The 9,342-nt window shown below is 49.9% G+C and overlaps 1 protein-coding gene across 1 annotated transcript in view; it reads left to right on the top strand.

The window, feature by feature from the left end:
• The first annotated feature begins 5,081 nt into the window (after nucleotides 1-5,081).
• Nucleotides 5,082-9,342, top strand: part of fes (FES proto-oncogene, tyrosine kinase) — a 46,141-nt gene continuing 41,880 nt past the window's right edge. The window contains exon 1 of the mRNA XM_033014822.1: nucleotides 5,082-5,275. The gene's annotated coding sequence lies outside the window, so the exon portion shown is untranslated. The remainder of the gene's footprint in view (nucleotides 5,276-9,342) is intronic.

Raw genomic sequence — 9,342 nt, 5'->3', positions numbered from 1 at the left:
AACCACACCTGGAGTATTGTGTGCAGTTTTGGTCCCCTAATTTGAGGAAGGACATTCTTGCTATTGAGGGAGCTCAGCGTAGGTTTACAAGGTTAATTCCCGGGATGGCGGGACTGTCATCTGCTGAGAGAATGGAGCAGCTGGGCTTGTACACTCTGGAGTTTAGAAGGATGAGAAGATATCTTATTGAAACATATAAGATCGTTAAGGGTTTGGACACGCTAGAGGCAGGAAACATGATCCCGAAGGTAGACAAAAGTGCTGGAGAAACTCAGCGGGTACAGCAGCATCTATGGAGCGAAGGAAATAGGCAACGTTTCGGGCCGAAACCCTTCCTCAGACTGAATGTAATTTTCGATTTTCCAGCATCTGCAGTTCCTTCTTAAACACAAACATGTTCCCGATGTTGGGGGAGTCCAGAATCAGGGGCCACACACAGTTTAAGAATAAGGAGTAAACCATTTAGAACGGAGACGAGGAAGCACTTTTTCTCACAGAGAGTGGTGAGCCTGTGGAATTCTCTTCCTCAGAGGGCGGTGGAGGCAGTTTCTCTGGATGCTTTCAAGAGAGAGCTAGATAGGGCTCTTAAAAATAGCGGAGTCAGGGGATATGGGGAGAAGGCTGGAACGGGATACTGATTGGGGATGATCAGCCATGATCACATTGAATGGCGGTGATGGCTCGAATGGCCAAATGGCCTACTCCTGCACCTATTGTCTATTGTCTAACACATAGATGAGGAGACTGGCACAAAACTCTTCCCACAAGGGCACAACTTGTTCTCCTGGCCCCTTTGTGATATTTGTGGGCAGATGATGGTTTAAACTGAAGTTAGACACAAAATGCTGGTGTAACTCAGCGGGACAGGCAGCATCTCTGGAGAATAGGACTAGGTGACGTTTCGGGTCGGGACACTCCTTCAGACCTTTGTGAAGTTATTGGTCGAGCTCCTCCCCTCTTGGTGTGAATTTCGTGACACCCACACCCCCTGTGAGAGCATCCTCCTCCTCTCGTAATCTCCAGCCACAGGTAGTGACCAGGGGCCATCTGTCTATCCCTGGGCTCATCTCAAGGCCTAGAAACATAGAAACATAGAAAATAGCAGGAGTAGGCCATTCGGCCCTTCGAGCCTGCACCGCCATTCAATATGATCATGGCTGATCATCCAACTCAGTATCCTGTACCTGCCTTCTCTCCATACCCCCTGATCCCTTTAGCCACAAGGGCCACATCTAACTCCCTCTTAAATATAGCCAATGAACTGGCCTCAACTACCTTCTGTGGAAGAGAATTCCACAGATTCACCACTCTCTGTGTGAAAAATGTTTTTCTCATCTCAGTCCTAAACGACTTCCCTCTTATCCTTAAACTGTGGCCCCTTGTTCTGGACTTCCCCAACATCGGGAACAATCTTCCTGCATCTAGCCTGTCCAACCCCTTAAGAATTTTGTAAGTTTCTATAAGATCCCCCCTCAATCTTCTAAATTCTAGCGTGTACAAGCCCAGCCTCTAGCTGAGAGCTCAGTAATACCCGAGTCGCTGATAGGCTCTGGGTGCAGAATTAGGCCATTTGTCCCAGAAAGTCCACTCCACCATTCAATCATGGCTGATCTATCTTTCCCCATTCTCCTGCCTTCGCCCATACTGTCAATTGACTTGGCCAACACTATCCACAGATTCACCACCCTTTAAATACAGAAATTCCTTCTCATCTCCTTTCTAAAGGTACAGTACATCCTTTCATTCTGAGGTTATGGCCTCTGGTCCTAGTGGAAACACCCTCTCCTCATCCACTCTATCCAGGCCTTTCACTATTCGGTAAGTTTCGATGAGGTCCCCCCTCGTCCTTCTAAACTCCAGCGGGTACAGGCCCAGTGTCGGCAAACGCTCAACATATGTTAACCCAATCATTCCTGTGATCATTCTCTTCAACGTCCTCAGATACGGGGCCCAAATAAAGTCCAATGGTAATTTAATGTCCACATGGACCCAAGTGTAGCGACATTCTTTTTTGGCAGGTACACAAAAATGCTGGAGAAACTCAGTGGGTGCAGCAGCATCTATGGAGCGAAGGAAATAGACAACGTTTCGGGCCGAAACCCTTCTTCAGACTGATGGGGGGTGGGGGGGGAGAAGGAAGGAAAAAGGGAGGAGGAGGAGCCCGAGGGCTGGGGGATGGGAGGAGACAGCTCGAGGGCTAAGGAAGGGGAGGAGACATCAAGGGCTAGCAAAATTGGGAGAATTCAATGTTCATGCCCCCCGGATGCACGCTACCCAGGCGGAATATGAGGTGCTGTTCCTCCAATTTCCGGTGTTGCTCACTCTGGCAATGGAGGAGACCCAGGACAGAGAGGTCGGATTGGGAATGGGAGGGGGAGTTGAAGTGCTGAGCCACCGGGAGATCAGGTTGGTTCTTGCGGACCGAGCGGAGGTGTTCGGCGAAACGATCGCCCAGCCTCCGCTTAGTCTCACCGATATAGATCAGCTGACATCTAGAGCAGCGGATGCAGTAGATGAGGTTGGCGGAGATACAGGTGAACCTCTGTCACACGCAAGTTAAGTGTTAATCCTACGATACACTGGACACAATTATACTAAGTGCTGAGTGTTAGACCATAAACCACAGAGTCTGTACGCAAGAGTCGCTCACGTCCAAATTCAAACTTGTACACCCTCCTCTCACGCCACAAGCTGCCTCTGTCTGATCCAATTTTGGCTCGTTGCCAAGTTACAGAAACCCCAGGCGAGTGTCTGACCAGCAAAGAAGATATTGAGTATATTCAAAAGGCATTGACCGTGGCCAAGAATGGACTTGAAACACTTTTTGGATCAGATTGAGATCTGCTGGGACAAGGGATAAGGTGGGGTGGGGAGATTGCAACCTTGACATTGTCCCCCCTGTTTCGACGAATGCAATCAACCCGGCGTGCCCAATCAAATAAGATCAAATAGAACTAGTTGTCCGACAACTTTAGGCTGTGCACGCCACACGCAAGAAGAAGAAGGGATAAGGTCATGTCATAAGTGATAGGAGTAGAATTAGGCCATTCGGCCCATCAAGTCTACCCCGCCATTCAATTATGGCTGATCTATCTCTCCCCTGATCGATCTAACCCCTGACACCTCCCACTAATCAAGAACGGACTGTCTGGTTCAGCTAGTTCCTCCATCTTGTGCTGGGGATCAAACGGGGGGTGAAAAAGACCCTTGGGAAATGGGGGGGGGGGAGGGGGGCACGTAGAATAGATTAGAGTTGCTCGGAGTTGAACCCAAGTGATTTGTCTCGTATCACAAAAGGCTCACTTGCTGCAGCTTCACAGCCACATTCAACACAACGACAACAGCAGCAAATATACAATAAATTGCCAGTTTTATTCCAAGTGAACCAGAGCATGGTAGTGTAAAACAAGAGTGCGTTGGACAGCGGTGACTGCACAAAGCCCACAATGTTGTACAGGGTGCACCAAGTACCTGCTGGTTGATGGAAGCAAGCTGAGTTGAGTTGGGTATCACTTGTAACGAGGTACAGAGAAGACGGTTTTGTTGCGGGCTGGCCAGTCAGTGGAAAGACTGCACATGATCACAATCGAGTCGCCAACAGCGTACAGATCTAGGGACCGCAGCTATTTACAATATACATCAATGATTTGGATGAAGGGATTCAAAGTAACAGGCGGCATCTCTGGAGAGAAGGAACGGGCGACGTTTCGGGTCAGGAGACACTTGTTCCAGACTGAGATTCGGGGAGAGGAGAACTAGAGGCGTGGGTGGTGGGGGGGGGGGGGGGGAGGGGGGGTATCCCTCTATCCTGAGGCTCAGTCTGAAGAAAAGACTCAGAGAGAAAAATATTGCGAGCGTTCGTTCACTGTAACCGTGCCCCTCGTGATCTTGCACGCCTCAAAAAGGTCACCCCTCAGCATCCTAGGCTAGAAGCTGACTCACTCTCCCCACAGTTGCTGCTTGACCCGCTGAGTGTTTGCAGTAGCACCTCTGTTTGATCCCGGGGGGGGGGGGGGGGGGGGGCACATTGTTTTAACCAAAGGCACTGACCTGTCAGGAGGAGAACAAGTGCCTTAGAGTAAGAGATCCAAATAGTAATATCCACACAACTCTTTTCCAGCCCCTTCCCTTCCCTTCCCATCCATCAATCTGAAGAAGGGACCCAACCCCAAATGTTGCCTGTACATCCTCACCCCTCCCTACCCCCTCCCCACTCCCACCCCCCCTCTCTCCCTCTCCCTCCCCCTCGCCCCCCACCCACTAACCCCCTCTCTCTACCCCCACCCCCCACCTCCCCCTCCCCATCTCCTAGCCACCCCCCCCCCCCCTTCTCCTCCTCCCCGTGGCTCTGACCCACTGAGTTACTCCAGCACTTTGTGTGTTGGCTGGCGGTGCAGCACCTGCAGTTCCCCGCGATATCCAGCGGCCGCAAAGAGGGAAATATTTTTTTTTTTCGACACAGGCTCTCTCTCTCCAGTGGATGTTTAGTGGCGGCTGTTGCTGACGGTCCGGGTCTGTGGGGGAGAGAGAGGAGAGAGGGGAGAAGGCAGTGATCGGGGTAGAGAGAGACAGAAGGAGAGAGAGAGGGAGAGAGAGAGACAGAGAGAGAAGGAGAGAGAGAGACAGAGAGAGAAGGAGAGAGAGAAAGAGAGAGAGGGAGACAGAGAGAGAGAGACAGAGAGAGAGATAGAGAAAGAGAGAGGGAGAGGGAGAAAGAGAGAAAGAGAGACAGAAAGAGAGAGAGTGATAGAGAGAGAGAGAGAAAGAGAAAGAGAGAGAGAAAGATAGACAGAGAGAGAAAGAGAGAGAGACAGAGAGAGAGATAGACAGAGAGAGGGGGAGACAGAGAGAGAGACACACAGAGAGGGAGAGAGAGGAGAGAGAGACACAGAGAGAGATAGAGAAAGAGAGGGAGAAAGAGAGACAGAGAGAGAGAAAGAGAAAGAGAGAGAGACAGAGAGAGGGAGAGGGAGGAGAGAGAGGGAGACAGAGAGAGAGAGAGAGAGAGAGAGGGAGACAGAGAGAGAGAAAGAGAGAGAGAGACTGTGGAGAGACAGTACCCAGGGGGGGAGAGGCTACCGTGACTGCCCGACTGCCCGGCGGGACCGGGAGGGAGACAGACAGTGACCTGGTGTCCGGGACAGACACAGAGACACAGACAGAGTCGGTGATTCACTCCGGGATTTACCGGCGCCCGATTGCAAGTTTCCAAAAAAACATTCTCCGGGAATCCACAGCAGGGAAGGGCCGAGTGGCCGCTCAGTGACTCCAGACGGTGAGTGTGGGGCCGGGGGGGGGGGGGGGTGGGATCATACAGAAACATATCATTCTGCCTGTCCCGCTGAGTTACTCCAGCATTTTGTGTCTACCTTCCATTTAAACCAGCACCTGCAGTTCCTTCCTACACAAATAATTCTCAAGGGGGTTGGACAGGAAAATGTTCCCCATGTTGGGGGGGGGGGGGGGGGCTCCAGAACCAGGGGTCACAGTTTAAGAATAAGGGGTAGTAAGGAAGGGCATTTAGGACTGAGATGAGAACAAACTTCTTCACCCAGAGGGTTGTGAATGTGTGGAATTCCCTGCCACTGAAGGCAGTGGAGGCCAAGTCACTGGGTGTTTCCAAGGGAGATATTACAATCATTCAATTTCATTTACAGACTCAAGGTCCAGATAAAAGACTATACTTTACATAGAATAAATTGCATACGATTTGAGATTTAGATTGCATTAAGATCAGTTTAAGATCAAGAATTAAACTGATTGGGGATGATCAGCCATGATCATATTGAATGGCGGTGCTGGCTCGAGAGGCCGAATGGCCTACTCCTGCACCTATTGTCTATTAAATTACTAACAAAAGCACAATAAATGACATACAATTTGAGATTTAAATTGCTTTAAGATCACTTTAGATTTGCTTTGAGATTTCACTTTAGATTTCACTTAAAATTGCTTTAAGAAAACTTTAAGATCAAGAATTTAAAATATATATCTCTTAGGGATCAAGGGTTGTGGGGGGGAAAGCAGGGACAGGGTTCTGATTCTGGATGATCAGCCATGATCACATTGAGTGCTGGCTGGAAGGGCCGAATGGCCTACTCCTGCACCTATTTTTTTCCCTATGTTTCTATCTCGGGAACCGGGGACAAGATCCGATACCGGGACCACGGCTACCGTGGGGACCAAAGATCTTATAGCTCCGCGGTGGTGCAGCGGTAGAGTTGCTGCCTTAGACTGCCTTAGTTGCAGCGCCGGAGACCCGGGTTCGATCCCGGCTGCAGGTGCTGTCTGTGCGGAGTTTGTACGTTCTCCCCGTGACCTGCGTGGGTTTTCTCCGAGAAAGACACTCCAAAGACATGCAGGTGAATTGGATTGATTAATTGGCTTGATAAATGTAAAAACTGTCCAATATAAAATTGTCCAACTTCCAGTAAAGTCCCTGGTGGACACTTATCTAGGTACAAGGACCGAGGGATCCAGGGAGCGGTGGGTCATTGAGGGAGCAAGGAGAAGGTTTTGGGGGTTATTACAACGGGGGCCAGTATGGGCTCGACGGGCCGAACGGGCTGCGTGGTCAGACAACGTGGGGATATTCAGGAGGGAGCGCCTCACCTGTTCTTGCCCCCCCCCACCACAAGGATGTGGTTTAGTTTAGTTTATTGTCATCTGTAGCAAGTTACCGCAAACAACTTTATAGAAAGGAACTGCAGATGCTGGTTTATACCGAAGATATAGCCACCAAGTGCTGGAGTAACTCAGCTGGACAGGCAACATCTCTGGAGACAAAGGATATGGGGACGTTTCGGGTCAGGACCCTTCTTCAGACTGAGCATCATTTTTGTCCCGTGTGTTAACTGGTCAATGGAAAGACTATACATGATTACAATCGAGCCGTCCACAGTGTACAGATACAGGGGGCAACGTTTAGTGCAGTAAAGTCAGATTAAAAATAGTCCGAGGGTCTCCAACGAGGTAGATGGTAGGTCAGGACCGCTCTCTAGTTGGTGAGAGGATGGTTCAGTTGCCTGATAACAGTCGGGAAGAAAATGAGGAGAGGGGTCTCGACCCGAAATGTCACCTCCGCTCCATAGATGCTGCCTCACCCGCTGAGTTTCTCCAGCATTCTTGTCCACCTCTGAATTTGGAGGTGTGCGTTTTCACGCTTCTGTGCCTCTTGCTTGATGGGAGAGGGGAGAAGAGGGAGTGAGACTGGTCCTTGATGATGCTGGCCTTGCCGAGGCAGCGTGAAGTGTAGATGGAGTCAATGGAAGGGAGGTTGCTTAAGAAGGAACTGCAGATGCTGGCAAAATGGAAGGTAGACGAAAATGCTGGAGAAACTCAGCGGGTGCAGCAGCATCTATGGAGCGGAGGAAATAGGCAACGTTTCGGGGCTCGTCATGGGGGCCGCGGAGGGGGGGGGGAGGTCAGTGCTCCCAATGGGAGCCATAATCTGGGCTGGGTTTGGGGTTCCACACCAGCCACGTTCCCCACTCGAGACTGGAGAGAGGAGGAGGAGAAGGGGGGGGGGGGGAGACATAGGGACGGACCCAGTAACGTCAGCGTTAAACTGGCTTCACAGCCCCTGTATCAAACTTACTAAATTCTTAAGGGGTTGGACAGGCTAGATGCAGGAAGATTGTTCCCGATGTTGGGGAAGTCCAGAACAAGGGGTCACAGTTTAAGGATAAGAGGGAAATCTTTTAGGACCGAGATGAGAAATTTTTTTTTCACACAGAGAGTGGTGAATATGTGGAATTCTCTGCCACAGAAGGTAGTTGAGGCCACAGTTCATTGGCTATATTTAAGAGGGAGTTAGATGTGGCCCTTGTGACTAAAGGGATCAGGGAGTCATGGAGAGAAGGCAGGTACAGGATACTGAATTGGATGATCAGCCATGATCATATTGAATGGTGGTGCTGGCTCGAAGGGCCGAATGGCCTACTCCTGCACCTATTTTCTATGTTTCTATGTTTCTAAACAAGCAGGCTAGCTGGGACATAGAACAGTACAACACAGGGACAGGCCCTTCGGCCCACAATGTCTGTACCGAACATGATGCCGTTAAACAAACCTCTTCTGCATGTACATGATCCATGTCGTTCCATTCCCTGCATATCCACATCTATCCAAAAGCCTCTTAAACACCACTATCGTATCTGCTCCCATTATCACCTCTGGCAGCGAGTTCCTGAATTTTATGTGTCAAATAAAAAAGAAATCTAAAATAGACTTTGTCTTCCTCTGATGTTGAAGCTATGCTCGCTGGTCCTTGACATTTTCACCCTGGGGGAAACAAGTTCTGACTGTCTACCCTATCTATGCTTCTCATCATTTTACTCACCCCTGTCAGATCTCCCCTCTGCCTCCGATGCTCAAGAGAAAACAATTCACGTTTGCCCAACCTCTCCCTCCCTGTGGCTAATATCCTCTCATCCAGGCAGTTCTCTGGTGAGCCCCCTCTGCCCCGCGCACTCTCCAAATCCTTCCTGTAATGGTGCTCTGAAAAAATAATTTGTCTCAGTCGGAAGAACAAGGCAGCTACACGGACTAGAGACAGTCCCCACATTCCAAAGACGTGCGGGTTTGTAGTATAATTGGCATTTGTGAATTGGCCCTAGTGTGTAGGGAAGTGGGATAACATAGAACTGGTGTAAGGGTGATTGATGGTCAGTGTGGACTCGATGGGCCGAAGGGCCTGTGTCCATGCTGTATCTCCGAACAGAATGGTTTTTATAAGAGATTCGGACAGACGTGGATAAGAAGGGATTCGTGGGATATGAGCTGAACGGGACAATGCATTCTCCTTCTTCTTCTTGTGTATGGCGTGCACAGCCTAAAGTTGTTGGACAACTTGTTCTATTTGATTGTGCACGCCAGGTTGATTGCATTCGTCGAAACTGGGCGGACCACGTGAAGGTTGCAATCTCCCTACCCCAGGGACAATGCCAATTGGTCAGTATGGATAAGGTCGGGCTGAAGGGCCTGTTTCTGCGCTGAGAGAAGCTGCTCCTCGGTCCGGCTTTAACCACAAGGTTCCTCATCTTGGCCTCTGTCACAAGTGATAGGAGCAGAATTGCCTACTTCGCCATTCAATCATGGCTGATCAATCCTTCGCTCTCAACCCTGTTCTCCTGCCTTCTCCCCACAACCCATGACACCCGCACTAAATCAAGAATCTGGCAATCTCCAGCATAAAACATCCATTGACTTGGCCTCCACAGCTGCCTGTGGCAATGAACCAAACAGATGCACCAACCTCTGGCTAAAGAAATTCCTTCTCATCTCCTTTTGGTTCAGTTTAGTTTATTGTCACATGTACCGAAAGGCTTTTGTTGCGTGCTA

Source organism: Amblyraja radiata, chromosome X (genome assembly GCF_010909765.2).
Source record: "Amblyraja radiata isolate CabotCenter1 chromosome X, sAmbRad1.1.pri, whole genome shotgun sequence".
Classification (NCBI taxonomy): Eukaryota; Metazoa; Chordata; class Chondrichthyes; order Rajiformes; family Rajidae; genus Amblyraja; species Amblyraja radiata.
Note: the sequence above shows the minus strand (reverse complement) of the source record. Positions and strands in the feature narration are given on the sequence as shown.